Consider the following 19,497-nt stretch of genomic DNA (forward strand, 5'->3'; position numbering starts at 1 on the left):
GTGCTAGATAAAAGACCATTTTTGAGACCGCTTGATGTCATAGTTTACAGTAGCTTCAGCACTGACTTCTGTTTCTGTTGCCTTCTTTCCCTCCATTCCTCCCCTTTGGTCTGCAGAAATTGTACTTGGATTTTTTTGGGACAGGCTTTGAAAACTTGCTTTTTCTTTTTACAGCACTGTTTACACACTTGTTGCCCCCAAAAAAATCTAGAAAGGAACTGAATATGCACATGTCATGCAGTGGCAAGAGGCAGCAGATCCTTGAACGTCAAGTGCCAGAAAGGAGAGAGGGAATGCTATCCTTACTGTTCATTAACATAAGGCCAGACTGCTAAAATATCCTTTTGTTCCTTTCTTCTTGCTACTGTGGATAGTCAAGAAGCAGCAAATGTTTTTGACATTACATGCTTCAAAATCTGCTGCTCTCGATAAAATGCTTATTACAGCTTTTACTTTCATCCTTCCTCCTTCCATCCTCAAATTACGCATAATATTCAGGGTCAAAATTGAGAAACACCAGATATAAATTAATGTTAATTTACTGTGCCCCCTTAATGCAAGCTTTAGCTGCATTTCATTCTTCACTCCTTAGCAAGCCCCTGACTCATTCAGCACACAAAATAGATGTACTGTGGGAAAAATTGAAGGTAGAGTACTCTAAATTGATGGATTAAAATTTTTCTAATGCTTTGCACTGAAGAAGTGAAATAATAAAATGGAAAAGGTTGATTTGGCTTAGTATAAATAATTAGCTTTAAATAGAGGAAGTTGTATGCAATTTAAAATAACATTCCTGGGGCTAATGGGAGACAAATTTTTGTGAAAAATTAGTTACATCAATTAACAATATGCGGCAAAATTCTTGAATGTGTATGTTACTACTATGGTAAAACTACTTAGCAGATACTTACATAATTTTTGTGGTTCTTTGGTGACCAGATCTGGACTAAAGAACTACAGTTCTAATGGTTATTTCTACAAGAAGGCTGCTGTATCTGATAACAAGTAAACGCAGAGTTGTCTGTTACTTATCTGAGAGTTTGTGTGTGGCACTCCTAATTAGGAATACATCAATTTGCATGCATACTGAACATCTGCATTTCAGTTTTTTCCACCTGTAAGAACAGTCTTTTTAAAAATTCTTTTAGCATTGGTACTTTTGCACTACTCTTTTGGTCAGTTTACTCATCGTTTGAAAAACAAAAAAAAAACCTTGGTAATTTCAATAACATCTTGAGAAAAAAGTCTAATTTTTAGATTTAAATCACCTTGTAATATATGGCAAATGTTGACCTATAAAATTGCCTTTATAATAATTTCTTTATAAAATTGCATGCATAAAAGTACCTGCTGCTGCTGTTTAATTGTCAAAATGTTTCTTAATACCACAAAAGCTAGAACCTGAAGACTGCACTGATTTGGACCTTGTGAAGATGCAGTTGTTACTCCACCTGCCCTAGCTGTGTCTAGATCTAATTAACAAATGGTGGCTAATTTCAGTTCCAGATCTTCACTTTATTCATGTGTCCGTTACAGCGTTCATCAAGTGTGTTGTTTTGTTTGTGTACACTAGGTAATGAAGTTAATGTTTTGATTTAAATGGAAATTGGCAAATTCAATTATTGGATCCTCTTTTAAACTTTTTTAAGTTTCATGTATCATTTTCTGGAGAAGGTATTTCCATATGTTTGGGGTAGTGTGTGGAAAAATTGAAAAATTTTCATAAATACAATAGCATCTCCAACCCTAACTTGGGTAAACCAGCAATAAAAGGAAAATCCTTAGAATAAATTTTGTGCCAAATGTAGCTATTGAAATCAGAAGTTGCAGGAAGGTCAGCTATTAAATGTATTTTTGAAAATTACCCAAGTAAACATTATATTTAGTTGACATCTTTATTTTTTAAAATGTATGGGTTTTTTCTGCCACTTTCTAAGAGGACAAATTACTGTCTTCAGGACATAGTGAGAGCACGGTTATAAATCAATCATTTTCTTTCACATTTTAAAGTGGGCCAGAAGGAGAGTAGACCAGCTGTGTGAATGTGTCAGTTCAGTTTAATTCCTAGGCTTCTGCTTCATTGCTGTTGCAAGCAGTGTATGTTACATGCAGTATGAGAGAAACTTATTCTGCTCTTGCAAAGAATAGCTTTACCCTTCAAAGAATAATACCACTAAAATCCCTTGTAGGGTGTGTCCTGACATATTCAGTGATTATATAGTATATAATATATTTATAGATAAATATTAGAAGTCTGTGGAAATATTATCTTTCTTTTCTAAAATCTTGTGGAATTGTTGTTGAGGATATCAACAGCTGCTGGTTTAACCTTTGTAGAAGAAAACATTTTCTTTATCTTAAACTGCATTTGACTATTTAAAATTTCCACTTCTTTCACTGTATAAAAATAATTATTTGGTCAGTAGTATTTATGTTTTATATGGTGAATTGCTCCTTTAGCCTATCTATGGCTATTGTCTAGGTAAATAATGTTCTTCTGTTTACTAGCCTCCTCTCACAATATTTAAATTATTAAGGTTAATTTGAATTAGTTAGAGCAGATTGCTCAGGACCTTGACTATTCAAGTTTTTAATATCTCCAAGCATGGATAATCAACAGCTTCTGATCAACCTGTTCCATTGTGGACCACACACATGCTAACAATTTTTTTTCTTCCTCAAATCAAGCTGGCCCCACAGTGTGACCTATTTCCATTATTTCTTCTCCTTCACTCTGCGCTGCTAAGAAGTCTGGCTCTATCTCTTCTCTATCTTCCAATAACTGTGGAAGACCTTAGGATCTCACCCTTAGCAGACTTTTCTTAAGGCTGAACAAATCTTTCTCAGATTCTCCTTGTGTATTTTATGCTGTATTGCCTATTGTAAAAATCCATCACAATTTTCATTCTAAAAGAAGCATGCTAAATATGAAAATTAAGTTTAGCAGCTTTTGGCGAGTCGCATGCGCTACTTATCTTCCACTTGGGAACATAAAAATGCTCGGCCAAGTAAATAGTACCTGACGTCTTATGTAGGAAACAAGGCCATTCTGGTGTTTAGATTGGTTGCCTCTGCATTCCTATCACTGTACTGTCAGTGGACAAACTGGTGGTTTGTGGGTCTTTCTTGCAGTATCATCACTTGAAAATGGGGGAAAACTATTGAGTAGCAATAAAATTGCCCATTTTTCACATGAAAAGTTGACTAAAATACATAATATTAATTTTTGGCTTAAACCCAAACTGTCAAATGTACAAGGTTGGATTCTAATATCCCAAGGATGAGGAGAGAGGTTGCCCTTCCAAAACCATTATACTTGAGCGTCACAGTTTGGCTAAGAAAGTCCAGGAAAAACAAGAGATGCATAATTTTTCTTGATTGGAGGAGATATAAAATAACTGACAAAAGACATGAACCCAATTGTGATCAGAATGTTCTTTGAAAATTATTTGATGGCACTTTCCTGCCAGATGTGGATGATTGTGTATTTTGCTGTTGGTTTGGGGTTTTGTTGTTGTTGTTTTGTTGTTTTTTGTTGGGTTTTGGGGTGGGTTTTTTTTTGCCTTCTGTCATATTTAACATCAAGATAGACTTCTTTAGACCTTGTAAAATGTGTGAGATGGCTCTTCTATGACAATCCTTATCGAGCTTGCCATGTCAGTCTCTGATTTATGTGAGAAATAGCCTATAATGATAACTGCTGTAGAAGACTGGTCTGAAGTAGATATAAGAACTAACTATAAAGAAAAAAAGACAAACAATTTATTTCCAATTTCAAGCTGGTTAAATAAGATTTATGCTCAGATTGCAATTTACTCTCCAGCTGTCCTACACTTTAACCTTTATTAAGTCATAGGAACATATACAAGACTGTGTCAGTTTCAGTGCAGGAGACAACATATTCGCTCCTGGGTAGTTGCTTATGGTCTGGTATTAGAGTATTGACAGAAAAACTGCAGAGAAGAAAAATGTTTACACTTTCCTCCATCGGTTCTATCTCTGGGTACCAGTAAGCAGAACAGGAGTAAGAATGATTGAAAAACAGCACTGAAATCACTCATACAGAATGATATACTTTTGTGAAATTGTGCCAATTAAGATTTAGTAGAATGGTCTAATTTTGGTTTTACCATGTATCAAAAAATCTATATTGGGATAATACCTAGGTGTAGACATCTGTTATCTAAGAGATTCCTATCATAATACTTGAAATATTAGTGTTACTTCAGTCATATCACTGTTGTAATGGTTTATTGTGTTAACATGTTGCTACCTGAGCCTTCCAGAGCTCTTCTGAAACCCTGAAGTCGAACATGAGGAAAATCTGTCCATTTTATGTGAATCGGTCCAGATTAACAGTGCTGTCTTAAGGTCTCAGAGATATTTATAGGATCTAAAGAATAATATTTCTAAATACTATTTAGAAGTAATGCCCTGCAAGTGAAACATGGAAGTCTTGTTCCAGTCTTGTACTCTACAACTGCAAGTGATCAGCATGTGGGGAGCAAAACTTAAATCAGGTGTTTCTGGGTTACTCTTATTTCTTAAATAATAGTCTAGGAACCGCGTATAACCTTCTTGGGAAATAGCTTGGGAATGGCTGCCTAATCTGTGTAGTCCGGTTAATTCCAGTGGAAACACTACATCTCTCAGAAATGTGTTACTGGTGGTAGTATCTAGCATAGCTGATAATGCTTTATCAGACTTTTACAAACAAATGAACTACAGAGAGTTATATGAAACTTTGCTTCTCTTTAGTTTAAACAAGAGACACCAGGAGATCAACATTGAATGAGAAAATAAGACTACAAATTTTCACCTTTGTGTTTACCACATAAGAAGGTTCTGTCATGGAAGGTGAAAGAATTGGTGAAGAAAAGGAAGATTAGGTAAGAGAATTAGTTGTCCTATTTACTGCACAAATCTCAGAAAATTTATAAACACAGTCTCTGCGCCAAAACAGTTTTCCCTATTTCATATATGTGGTTTATTCAGAATCAACTTATTCTTGAATTTCCTGTAATACTTCTTTTTTTGTTGATTGGTTATTTTTTTTCCCCTCATCTTTACTATATTGAGTCTGAAATAGAACGTTTAAGCGTATCTTAGGAAATATTTTTCCAAAAGCACTTAGTGGAAAATATTTAAGAATGAATAAGTTTGAGGCAATCATTAGCTGCTCCAGACTTGTTCCCAAATGGAAAACAAATTTGCATTAGAAAGAAAAGATCCAATCATAAAAGTTATGTAATCCAATTATAAATACTTTGTAAATTTTGAATTCATGTACTGTTTGCCTTATTTACTAATGAGCTTAATTAAAAAGATCCCTGAAGCAAAAAAAAAAAAAACACGGATGACAAAAATCTCTACTTCAAGTCTCCCATTCTGTAAATAGTCCTGACTTTTAGGATGTACTATTCCAGAAAAAAAGTAGGTGTACAATTATGCATCCAGTCTTTATTTTCCAAAAGTTTGCACTTGCTGTGAATCATGACTCAATGCTAGATTTCAAAAGATAGTAATTTTTGCCTGTCTTCGTTTAGTTTAATCAGGTGAGTGACTCCATAACCTATGGCTCTTCAATCTTTTAGTCTTTTATGATTATTAGTTCTTTGCCATCAACATATTGGTATGTCATCTCCTTTGCAGCACTTCTTGATGGATTTGGAATATTTTTAGTCAAATAATCCATTAACCTTCTAGGTATGATACTTCTGCTTCTGTTTAGAATAAATCTGTGCAGATATTGTTTTTTAAATTGATACAAGAATATGACTATATTTATCAAAAGCAAAGCAAAGCCTTTATCCTGTAGACTCCTCACTACTCTGCTCTTATCACAGTATTCTCTTTTCAGGATTCTGGAGGAATTCCTAGGACTAGCAAGAAAGGAATAATTCAACCATATGTCTTGCATTTAAACTGTTCTGCTAGGGAAGTTAACCCAATAGTCAAGTACTTGAAAACTAATTAACAAATAGTCTGCTACTGTATTTAGTATGTTTTACACTTATTCAGTGCACCATCTGAGAAGTTTACTTGAACTGTTTAACAAGTATTTAGGACTGTTTCTTTTCGAGTACCTGCAAAGTCAGTTCTTTGCCAACACAGCATCTCTACTATTTAGTCTGTACTGTGAGTATGCTTCCATCTCTAGATGTGTGTCCAATGCAGTAGTGAGGTTTTTTGTTTGGGCTTTTTTTGTGTTTTGGTTTTTGATTCAGCGTTTGTTTTTCTTTTTTGGGGGGGGCCGGGCCGGACACGACATGCAAAAATCTGTGGACCGTGTTTGAGCAGCAAGCATGATGACATGACATCATGTTTTAGTACAGGCTGTACAAATTTGTCTGAAACATCTGGTATTCAACATTTTAAGTTAACGGGATCCAAGTTTCATTGCTACACTTACTGAATTTGGAAGAAATTTTAAAAATTCAGATATGCCACACTTGGTGCAAGTATCCTTCTTTTCTTTTACCCATACAGTGTCTACTGTTTTGTAATGTTTCAAAGTTCCTTTGAATTGGAGTAATAAGGTTGAAGATAGAATTTGTTTTATTACTATTATGAGTTCTGATATTACATGCCTGGATCATCTTGTACTATGCAACATATAGCTTGGGTTTTTTTGTAACATGTCATTTCATTCTTTTCAAAAAACTGATTTTTCTTCTGGTAGTCTGCATCATTTCATACGCTCTTCTGAAGTGGCTTTAACAAGTCACATTTCCTTCATGTGCCTCTATCCTCCTTTTGAGTTTTTGAATATATATATATATACCTTTTGACATTATTAAATTGACTGGATATACAAGTGAGTATTCTCTATTACCAAACAGAATGCTGCAGAAATATCTAGTTTCATAAGTATAGCATCCCAATACTAAAATTCTGCACTTCATTTGTTCTCCTACTAAAATATGCAAAACAACATGTTAAAGATATTACCAGAATTAAACTTGAGCTTTACAACAATATGCAGATATTAAAAATAAAAGAGAAGCTAAGCTTTAAAAGGTTTCCAGCGGAAGTCTGCTACATGTTCCCATGCCTACAGAAAATGCTTTGACCATTAAAATGATCTGATTCCATTGTGAAAGCATAAGATCCAGGTCATTTAGGTGATGCTGAAAAACTTTAGAGCATTTACTGCACTTTGGACCTGTCTTATTATGCTGATGCATCTGCAAATAACTATGCACTTAGCATTCTGCATTTTGATGGAAATCACTGTCACTGAATAGCCTGAACTAGAGGGAAAGAAGAAAACTTCCCCTTGTCTATCCAGTAGTCAGAGTCAGCCTTCTGACTGAAAAGAAAACCAACCACCCAGATATGACAGAATTAAATTAATATGTGCAGGAAGTATTTTAATATAGACTTTTGGGTTTACATCACAACTGAGTTACATGTTCTTCTAAAAATGAGAAAAACGTGCCATTACTGTGACATACCTTTTGCTTCATAAAATCTCTGCCTCTGAAACCATATTTGTAAAAGTTGGTTATGTGCCTTTAAACGCTCTTTTTTTTTTTTATCTTTGTTTTTGACCTGCAATTCAACCACAGCTAGAATTTTTACAATAAAAATCAGGTCATATTACTATTGTTAACTCAATTAATGGCAATTTATGTCACTAAGCAATGAGGCTACCTTTTTCTGGTTTTCTTACTGGGAGATGATTATAACTATGTATATGCCTATCTGGCCTAGATATTGGATACTCTGGGGCCTTTCACTCCCATTTCCAGGGAATGAGAGAGATTCAGTAGTAAGCTTTCAAGAGTCAGAACTGAGATCACTATGTGGAATATCACCAAATAATTTACGCTTGACTTGCTTTAAGTATATGATCATAAGAATAATGTTTCAAAGCCAGGAATGCAGTTTCATTTCTAATGTTAGTTTAGGAATATTAGGAATTCCTAAATACTAGGAATGAAAATAGTTATCAATAGTTTAGAAAATCCCTGAGGCAAGGAAAAATATAGCTTTGGGCAACAAAAAAAAATTTCTCTAAAGACTCTATTGTAGTAAAAAAAGAATAATGGATTTTTTTTCTGAGTTTTGTAACTTTATCCTTTCACTATATCTGAAGGACCTGTGGTGTCTGTGGTCTCATTAATTTAATTTTCTTACTAATCCTATCATGCAGTGGGACAGGAAAAAAGGTTTGTGGTAAATTATGTAGTCATTAAATGGACATATTACAAAGCTGATATGCTTAATTTGTTAGTCCAAATAAATTTAGGGATAAAGAAATGTAATAAAAGATACATAGATGTATAACTTTCTTCTATATCTATATATATTTCACAGTCAAAGCACCATCAAATTACTGAAGTAAATGCTTCAAGGTACTGTCTCTCAGCAGCTAGCCAGATAAGTGGTAGACCATTTTGAGTGACATTTTTGTTTTTCTTTTTAAAATTATTTTCCTTTAAATTACAGTGGATTCAGTTTAGTAAACTAGTTCATGTCGTTTATGTGTTTTCAGGATCCATCTATGAGTAAGCCCTGTTTTGGTGTACTAATCATCCTCAAGCCTGACTTTATAAACCAATACTGAATAATGTGCCCATGAATTAATTTGATGTGGTATTGTTACCCCTTTTTTATTTACTTTGTATGTCATCTAGAATAACACTGAGAAGAAGAACAGTTCCTTTCACTGTGCTAAATGCAAACAGATTTTTATTTGTTTACTGGCTATTAAAAGGATAGAATATAGTACTACAGAATTAACTATCTAAAGAGTTGGTAAATTTCTGAAATGTATTTTCTATTCATCTGAATATATATTTTAAGTCTTATCTGATTTCTGAAAAAAGCTAGAGGAATGTTGGATGTATTTCATGCATTGGTTACAGTCTTGTGACAATATACACGTATAGAGAAACTTCCACACTGATTAATCTTTTATAAAAATGTTTGTATAAAACTTGTTTCTTCCTGAAAATTCTGCTTTAGCAAGCAAAGAGCTAATCCCTTAGGTAACAATGTGTGTTTCAATAGATTTCATAGGAAAACTGTAAGTGCCAACAGAGACAAAACCGTATAGTTAAATGACAGCACTAATATACTTTTGAAGATACAGTCTAATTGCTGTGCTGCAGACTTGGGGGATGCATGCAAGCTGTCTTCAGAAATACTTTGGCAATGATAAACCCTTTAGAAATGGTAAAATTTTCCAGTTATGAAGAGCTATAGTATGAAGAAGAAACTTTGAATAAATAATACTTATTATTAGTCAGTAGAATTAGATTATTTGATTAGCATTATTCAATTAAAATACTCGGTATTCAGAGGTCAGTATTCAGTGTTCAATGTTCAGTATTCAGGAGACAGTTGTATCTGTCTGCATTTTGGCAAATCTGAAGAGTTTTCCTTGGATAAGTATTATTTACAGGTTACAGTAAAAGCACCTTCTGTTAACACATATGCTGATAGTTCTTTATAATACTAGTCTGTGGAGCATGTGAAGAACTGAATGCAGATGAATCACTTATATTCTCTAATGTGCAACTCACAGAATCACAGAATGGTAGGAGTTGGAAAGCACCTCCAGAGATCACCTTGTCCACCCGCCCTGCTTCAACAGGCACACCTAGAGCAGGGGGCACAGGACTGTGTCCAGGCGGGTTTTGAATGTCTCCAGGGAAGGAGACTCCACAACCTCCCTGGGCAGCCTGTGCCCCTGCTCTGTCACCCTCACAGGAAATAAGTTTCTTCTCATATTCTGGTGAAACTTCCTGTGTTCCAATTTGTGCCCGTTGCCCCTTGTCCTGTCGTTAGACACCACTAAAAAGGTCCAGTCACATCCTCTTGACACCCACCCTTCAGATATTTATAAGCATTGAGAAAATCCCCCTTCGCTCTTCTCCAGGATGAACAAAGGCAGGTCTCTCAGCCTTTCCTCATTAGAGAGGTGCTCCAGTCCCCTGATCATCTTTGTAGCTCTCCGCTGGACTCTCTCCAGTAGCTCCCTGTCTTTCTTGAACTGGGGAGCCCAGAACTGGTTGCAGTACTCCAGAGGTGGCCTCACTAGGGTAGAACAGAGGGAGAGGATAACCTCCCTTGACCAGCTGACCACACTCCTTTGAATGCACCCCAGGATACCGTTGGCCTTCTTGGTCACAAGAGCCAACATTCCTGGCTCATGGGCAACTAGCTGTCCCCCAGCACTCCCAGGTCCCTCCCAGTGGAGGTGAGGTCAACTCAAAGGAATTGACCTTTCCATCAGGTCAGCCCCCAGCCTGTACTGATGCATGGGGTTGTTCCTCCCCAGGTGCAGGACCTTACACTTGCTCTTGTTGGATTCCATGAACTTCCCCTCGGCCCAGCTCTCCAGACTCTCCAGGTCTCGTTAGATGGCAGCACAGCCTTCTGGCATATCAGCCACTCCTTCCAGCTTGGTATCATCAGCAAACTTCCTGAGGGTACAGTCTGCCCCTTCATCCAGGTCAATGATGAATGTGTGGAACAGGGCTGGACCCAGTATAGACCCCTGGGGACCGCTGCTAGTGACAGGCCTCCAACAAGACCCTGCTCCATTGATCACAACCTTCTGAACTCTGCCGTTGAGCCAGTTCTCTGTCCACGTCACGGACCACTCATCAAACCCACGCTTCCTAAGCTCACCTATGAGGATGCTATGGGAGACAGTGTCGAAAGCCTTGCTGAAGTTGAGGGAAACCACATCCACTGCTCTCCTCTCATCTTCCCAGCCAGTCACACCATCGTGGAAGGCTATCAGGTTGGTCAAGCATGATCTCCCCTTGGTGAACCCATGCTGACTACTTCTGATAACCTTCTTGTCCTCTACGTGCCTGGAGATGACCTCCAGAATGAACTGCTCCATCACCTTTCTGGGGATGGAGGTGAGGCTGACTGGCCTATAGTTTCCTGGGTCCTCTTTCTTGCCCTTTTTGAAGGTTGGAGTGACATTGGCTACCCTCCAGTCCTTGGGCACCTCTCCTGTCCTCCATGACCTTTCAGAGATGTTGGTGAGTGGCTTATCAACAGCGTCTGCCAGCTCCCTCAGCACTCGTGGGCGCCTCCCTTTGGGGCCCATGGATCTGTGGGGATCCAGTTTGCCTAAGTGATCTCTAACCCAATCCTCCTAATTACCACTAATCTTTAATGTGACTTATTCTGTGTCATACGTACCAATGTTATGTTCAAACACGTGAATGTTGATGTGAACAAAATTTGAGAAACAAATTTATGTTTCTTTGTACCGATTGGCTTCAGTTCTCAGACTTTTTGTAGTATCCTGTGGTTCTGAAGACACTGCACTTTGTGCCGGTATGACAATATGGGTTGCAAGATTTAAATAAATAAATCTTAAAGATAAGATTTATTATTACTAATTAGTAACAGCTTTCTGTTAGTTTAGGAAAATGATATTTGTTTCATATAAAAAGGAATTTTCGTAACATCAAAGCTTACACAGATAGCATTATCAAGGTCACAAAAGGAGTTTGGGAGAGCTCAAAGTAAATAAGTCTGTACTATTTAGACATAGTGTAGGGACTTCTGACTGTTGAAGATAAATGTTTACATAAAATTTTGCATTTAAAGGTATTTTCTTGATAGTTGTGTGATATTTTTCTTTAACAGGGCATTACTCAATGACAGCAAGAAGCTTTTTACACATTCTGTTTAGGGAATGAAGCTTCCTTCTGTTTTCTTAGTCATCGCAAATTAAATATTTGATTGGATCTGGCAAGAGTAATTAATCTTTACTAAGAGGGAAAACCTAATCTGAATTGTTTATTTGTATATTTTTAATAAAGTGTGAAAGGTGAGACAAGTTTGTAAAGTATACACCAAGGTAATACATGGTTGCATGGGGGAATATTCCTCTGTATGATGTGTATGAGATGCAATTAAGTTTTCTTCATTATTTTATTTAGTTTTGGAAAGCCATTTTTGTATCCTCCAGGTTTTCTGTATTTTTTGGCTCTCTCTAAGTCTATGCAAAATGCATATGGTATGTTTTATAGGTTAATGTAGCAGCTTTGCTTGTCTTTTTAAGGACTAAATAAGCCCTTTTAATTAATATTTTCCAGAAATAAGATTATATATAACGTTCTTCACCCCAAAATATAAATACTCTGGGATTGTTTATTGTTATAATCTCTATCACGGTTTTGTGATCTTGTAACAAAGCTGGAAAAAAATCATGAAACAGAGTTTAATCCCTTTGCAAATACTTTTCTGCAGATTTGGCAGTGTGTCTTCTTGATTATTGCTGAATGTGAACAGAGCTATACAGTAGACAGCACTTCAAAGTTCATTTTCCTATAAATTATTAAATTTTTTATCTTTTGAGGTGTAAATTTTTTCTGGGAATTTAACATGTGATTTTCCGCAAGACTTAAATATATACTTGTATTTTTAGTTATTAAGATACATTAATCCATTAATATGATTATACCAGTGGACAAAATAACAGAATAACATACACAAGTCTTTTCCAGAACATGGATTATGCTCAAGTATTTTGAAAAACAAAACATATTAATGGAAGCTTATTCTTATGCATTGTCACAAAATTATCTTTCTTACGGGTTTTGTTTGATTTGTGAAATATTAAGTGTCTGCAATCACCCACTGAAGACAGCTATCAGCGTGTTCAGAACAATATCCAGTGAGTTACATGGAAGAAACCAGCTGTGCATTTTTTGTACATTCTTTGCTGTTATGTTCAAAGATTTTGCATCCAGGGATAAGAAGCCATCTCTGCCACCTCTTTCATGATTGGTTTGGTAGATTTATGTAGCTTTCCCTAGGTTATATTTCTCTGAGTACCAAGGTAGCATCAGAGATGGTACCTTGCTGGGTATGGTCTGAGAAGATGAGATGCACAGTTGAAATTCCAGTAACTTTTCAATAGTGGACAACAGAAATTACTCATGAATAACTTTCATTTTGGTCCTCAGGAGTAGAGTTCAACTTGACAAAGATGAACTCACTGGGGTGGAAAGCACCAGCTAGTTCTTGCCACTGGGAAATAATGTACTACTATTGTTTTTCTGGAGAAGCATCTCCTTATATGCTGTCCCCTGCACATGTTCTGATCTGTTCCGTTTTTTCCCTGCAGAAAATCATATTACTGGGGAGATCATAAGAACCAGTAATGCATCTTTACCTGGATTAATTTGAGACACAAGTATAGGGGAAGTCCTGCTCTTCTGTACACACATGCGCATGCAAACACACAGAGTGCTGATTTCACTTAAAGGCATATGTCTATTGTGAGAAAACTTATGATCTGAATTAAAATTCATCCAATGAATTATTTAATATGACTTCAAAACAGAGTGTAGAAATTCTAGCTAGAAAATACATGGCAGGAAAAGTGGAATCTATCTTTCTTGGTTCCATGAATACATGAATAAAGAATTTTCACTAAAATGGTCTTAGTTGTAAGAGGAATTCAAAACAGTGTTTATTGTTACCATTTAACTCACAGGAAAAACATGAGGAAAATTTTTTGTAAGATTTAACCAATCTAAAAGAAAGATTATTTGCTGATACTGGTTCATTATTAATGGACATTAATTATATTTTAATGCTGGTTGTATGCATATAATTGAAGAATTTTAGAAGCTATGCATTAAAAAATGGTTATATTAAACTTAATTTAACTTGGCTAATTAAAAAAAAGAGAAAAATAAACTGTTTGAGAAATAAGTTCACTTAAAACCCTCATTGAAATATTTCCAGACCTCTTACATTAATCATTAATTGATACTGTTCAGGGGCTTTTCTAATTAAAAAAAAAAAAGACATTTGAAAAAAATAAAATAATAAATATATCTATTACACATAAAAATGAGGAGACATAATGCTGTCTTGAATTATGTTTCACAACAGTTTCATGTTTTAGACTTCAATGATTTTGACGAATACTTTAAGAGTTATAATTGTAACCTTTCTATTGCTGAAGGATACAGACAGTCAAAGCTACTAAAAAACCCCACAAGCTTTTATAGCTAGAATGGAGTGGCAGCATGTAATGAGCCTGCTGAGTGCTTAAACAGTATAGATTTCCACAGTGAAATGCATCTTACAGGCATTATAAAACAATTTGTGTAATGGAAAACAAACTAGAGTCAGATGCTATTTGGAATTTATGTGGTTTTATCCTTTTGTTGCTGTCTGTACAAACATAATGTGAAAGTCAAAAGAACACATTATGTCAAGTAAGCACACTGAGGACCTGTAGGGCAGTCATAAAGGTGTTTAAATAATCATCTCAGAGGTATGTGATTAGTAGAAATATGTGGAAAAATATGTTGTAATTATTCTTAAATACACTTAAACCAAGCAAAGCTTCTAATCAGTCAATATGGCCTTTATGTTTCTGATCCTAATGTCATGAATGTCACTGAATTGGCAAAACTATTGACATTATTTCTGGCTTCAGTTTGTTATATAGTCTGTCCCTTTACTTATCAGCCTTACTGTCAGTCTGCAACTTGTGAACTAACTCAATTTTCTTCAGAATTTACAGTATTCAGATGGTTGGTACTACTGCTTCATTCCTGTTTATGTCATGTGAAAGAGAACTATGTACAAATAGGGACTTTATTTCATCTGCTGACTTCAGTTTTTCAAGACAATTCTTAGCTATTGCTATAAATGATATTTAAATAAAAAATACACATCTGTAGATAATTTCTCTTTCTCAAAGAGAAACAAGCTACTGCGTTACAGTAGCTGAGTGTATAAGCTACTGTAACGTGAGAGGAGACAAAAGATATGCAATTGAGAAATTCATGGAGGATAAGGGAGGATGAAATCTTTTAGGGACCAGAACAGTAAACTCAGGTTTAGTTCTCTTAAATGGTCATGAGTGTCTCTTAAATAATGTATGCCTAATTGAATTACTTAGTCAAAATTCCACAAGTTATAGATTAAATGTAAACTGAATTTCTAAATTACTCATTAGGTATTCAGTATCATATAAATCACATTTCAAAATAAATCTCTTGAAGTTTACTTGTTTTAGACTTGAGGCCCAAAGTAGTATCATGTAGGGAATATTTTTCTTTCAAAATGTTTTAGAACTGATGGTATTTAATTCTGGTAGGATTTTTCAATATTTATTGTGAATTATATGTTAACATGTGAGTTGAAATATTGCCTTTAGTGCTGTGATCTTGACTGTGCTATAATCCTGACTGACTGTTGTCTTTAAAAGACTAACACTAACCTCTGATCACATACTTCAAAATATTTAGTGTGGCTGTTCAGCACTGGAAAACTCTTTCTTATTCTAAAGGCCTACCTGTAGCTGTACGCTTCTACGGGAGAACTTATCTTGGGCCACATATCTCCGGGACACAGGGCTCTACCCACCCTGGGGACAGTGATGCACAGACATCAATATGATGGATACAAAATGTCCGTCTATTTAGCTGCGTCACACGCTTATATAGCTCTTGCGCTTCCTGTTCCTGCCACTCCTATGGGGAGGAGTCTATCTTTCCGTCACATCCCGTGATCTTCCGGTCGCCGATCCCTGTCTATTCCCCTACACTACCAAAACCAGAAATAATTAAGTTTTATCAAAGTGAAAGAACAGAATCTCATTATATATTTAATCATTCATATTTAAAAAGTAGAAATTTTAAAAAAATACTCCATAATGTTACAAACTAAACATGATGATAGCCACTAATAACTCATTGTAATGGACACTTATCATGGGTAAAACCATATCTTAAACTATGTATGACTATTTCATTTTTAAAAAAAAGTGCAACACAACAAAAACTACTCTTGCTATGACCTTTTTACCTTTGTCAGGAAGTCAAGATATACAATATACCAAGCAGTGATGAGGCTCACTTACTTAACCCTAACTCACACTACATTTTCAATTACTGTCACTCCCTAGAAACTGAAGGGTAAGATGTTGATGCTAAGATGGTTTCCCTGTCTACCAAGCTCTCTGTATGCAGCCTGAAGGAAGGGGGGGGGTTTTGGATAATTGCATAAGGTAATTGCATTTTGTTACATCTGAGATACAACTGCACATTTCCTGGGAGAGGTAAGGGCAAGAGAGTTGCTTTCTTTGACAGATTTAGAGCAGAGATTTGACTTTGATTTTCCCCTTCCCCAGATGACTGTCAACTACATGACTGTTCTACAATTGCTTTCTTTCTGGTTTGCTGTTCCAGAAGGTCTTTTCTCAGTGTTTTATTTTTAGTGGTCTATATCGGTTTCAGCCAGAAGTTTCCACTTCAATGAACTAATCTGTAGTTAAAATTTTTGTAAATACATTTTAAAAAAATATATTTGTTTTCCAGACAATGTTTTCAGAGCTGTTGGTGGGGCTTTCTTTGGTATTTTTGTTTGGGGTTTTAAATGTCTCTGATATTTCTTTAGTTAGCAGCCATGTTTTGTATTTGCATTGTAAGTCTTTTTTTTAACTACCATATACCTAAGCTGAACAGCTTAATGAAACAGGGTATTTCTGAAGCAAGTGGCACTGTTGAGATAAGGAAAGCTGTAAGAGAACAATGCAGTCATAACAAAGCAATTAGAGAATTGTGCTGACAGCAAAGAATTTGAGGGTAATGAAATCCATCAGGGAGGTGAAAAGGAGATGTATATGCCTGAGGTTTATGTATTTCCATGTGAAATGTTTTGAACCTCTGGGTGTTTGTAGCTTCAGGCTACAACATATGTACGACAGTGGTAGCTTCATCAGATGCTAGGGAGAATATATTAATGTACTTAGGTACAAAATGTTCAGAGTTGGAACCCTAACAGTGAGGCAAGTTTTTAGATTTAGGTATTCAATGTGGAAAACTTTGGCCTTAGCATAATATGTAGTTATATATTATTATTTTACATAATTATTTATGGTATTCAGCTCTCACCATACACTCAGAGATTATGTCCAAACAGGGCAGTGAAGGACAAACTATAGTTTGGAAAAAAGCAGTGTTTCTATGTATCATAAGCCCTGAAGAATAGCTGGTCATAGGTTTGGATGGGTTATTCTTATTCTCTGTTCTTTCTCCCTCACTCCCCACCTCTTCTCCCTCCCCCCTTCCTTGTCTCAATTGTCTAACAGCAGCAATTATATTAAATTACTGCTGGACCCTGTGTTCTTTTTATCTTCCAGTCCTCTGTACATAATAGTCTGTTAATGCTTTTGAAAACAGCAAATCAAATGTACATTATTGTATTTCTGTGAAATAATATTTGAAATTTTTCCAAATGCAATGGACTTCTATTTGGCTCTCCCCTAGGAAGCTCCTATGTTGCGTAACATCTGCAGAGGCCAGCTGACCCTACCTTTGTCAGAACAGGCATTCTAGTGGTACAGAAAGATGCTCTGAATTCTTTTCAGAGTTTGTCAGGAGGTTTAGAATGGAGTCCTAAATTCTTTACAAAGTGATTACGTCAGTAGATGGTGTACACATGAACAAAGTGCAGGTAATTCATATCCTTCTGGAACGGAGTATTCCTTTTTGAGACGCGCCCTGTTGCACTGGAAGAGTTGAGGAAGATAGATAGGTACACAGAAAAAATATCAGTGAATGTTCTAGAGTGGTCTACCCTCTGGGCTCTCAGCGTTTCTCTTTCTCCCTCACCAACACACCCTTCTCAGGGTGCTGAATAACACCACTATAATATCTTGAAGAAGAAATAATTGTCTGGCATCAGGGATTCCAACTGATAGAAGAAGAATGTAGTACTGAGAGATTACATGTTTTGGTATACAAAAACAGCTAGATTTGTGACCAGGTTGTTAAGCAAACTAAATGATCTATAAGATCTTAGCAAGGGAGATACTTAAATGGTCATAGTGTGCCTGCGTACCAGCTATATGTTCAAATAACAGAGTGGTCTTGAAAGCAAAATTTAACTTGCTATTTGGAAGGTAAAGGCAGCGTAGCAGTCTCTGGAATACTCTGTATTCCTGTCTCTCGTGCAAAACCTTCTGCTGACAAGACAGAAAATTTCAGGGATATTTGAGACAATTTCGTAATAAAGAGGAACACAGATTTATCAGGAATTCAGGAAACTGTCATATAGGTGAGTCTATAAATTTCATGTAAATAAATGAGAAAAAAATACTTAAAAAGTAAGATGCTTTTTAAAGCAAATTCTGGATGAAGGCACTTGGAACAAAATGGCATGTGGTACAGGAGGGTCTACAATTTCAGGATTAAGTTATAAATCCTCTGTGTCCTAGGAAAAAAAAGCAGAGGACATAAGTAATAAATAAGCAAATGAAGGAGTAGGAAATAACAAAGAACATTTTCATTAAGTTTCAATTATGAAAGATACATGTAAAGAGACTTCAGCATATGTGTACTTCTGCATAAACGCCACATATGTAGAGAGTATTCTCCTTGAATGACTGAATTAAATTGGGTACATTTAAACGAGGATAGTGACAAAATAGTAATCTTGATAGGAATGTTTGATATAATAATTCTAAAGTAGATGTTTCATTGTAACTTTATGGTGGATTTTACAGTTCATGACTGGCACGATACATAGAGTCAGATAAGACAGTTAAGGCAACTGTTTCAGCAGTACTATAGAATCTCTATGGATTTGGAGGTGGTATTCAAATACAGAGAGAATTACATCAAGTCTGCACTTTCTACCATGCAATGATGTTAAGTAACAAAAAACATGAAACACAAAAGAAGGTTGCTAAATATAGTAATAATGGCAGGCTTCGGTTAACTTCATAAATTTTGGATAAAAGTCATATCAGGACAGAATGCTTCTTCCTGTCATATCTAAACTTTGAGTCAGTACTTTTTGGAGCAATCAGTCAGAAAATCTTCAAGAGGAGCTGTAGCTCTCAATTTAGATCTGATCCAAGATGTATTAGAGATCACAATGGACTTAAATTTAACATCTTTATATAAAAGAAGACCCAGGGAATTTCATTCCTGGGGCATCTTTAAGACAAGAAACTATTGAAAGGAAAATGAGAAGAAACAGACAAAAGGTTAAACTGGTTAACCAGGCTGATGATTCCAGATGGCAAAGAAGTTGTTTAAAGTCATTGTATTTGATATTATATTGGAGTTAATATATACCACAATCTAGAAAAAAAATGCTCGAGGAGTGACAGGCCAGCAAAAGTCATCCAGCAGGATAAGTAGGAGAATAAAGGCCTTTACTGTAAAAGTTTAGAGAGTGGAAAACATTTCTGGAAGATAAGAACAGAAAACTGCCTCAATTCCAGCAAGTTCAAAACAAAGCTTTAACAGAATAATTGTAGAGTTATTTTGAGGATGAACTTGTTAAAGTCATAAAAATGTATAGTAACAAGTCCTTTAAATGTCAGAACTTCTACTAGAGATTTGCATTGTACACACACACGAGTTATATATAATATTATAACATATTATGTAAGTGTTATATATCATGTTATAATAGATGTTATATGTTATATGTGTTGTTAGATGCATAATATTGTTATATGCTATACATAGCTAT

General features: G+C 35.6%; 1 long non-coding RNA gene across 2 annotated transcripts in view; it reads left to right on the top strand.

Annotated features, from left to right (window-relative positions):
• The window catches only part of LOC135314083 (uncharacterized), a 160,333-nt gene that overhangs the window by 110,762 nt on the left and 30,074 nt on the right, over window positions 1–19,497 (top strand). For both annotated transcript variants that reach the window (XR_010373557.1, XR_010373558.1), the window contains exon 3: window positions 4,759–4,889. This is a non-coding gene — a long non-coding RNA (uncharacterized LOC135314083). The remainder of the gene's footprint in view (window positions 1–4,758; window positions 4,890–19,497) is intronic.

The sequence above is a fragment of the Phalacrocorax carbo genome, chromosome 6 (genome assembly GCF_963921805.1).
Source record: "Phalacrocorax carbo chromosome 6, bPhaCar2.1, whole genome shotgun sequence".
In the NCBI taxonomy this organism is placed as follows: domain Eukaryota; kingdom Metazoa; phylum Chordata; class Aves; order Suliformes; family Phalacrocoracidae; genus Phalacrocorax; species Phalacrocorax carbo.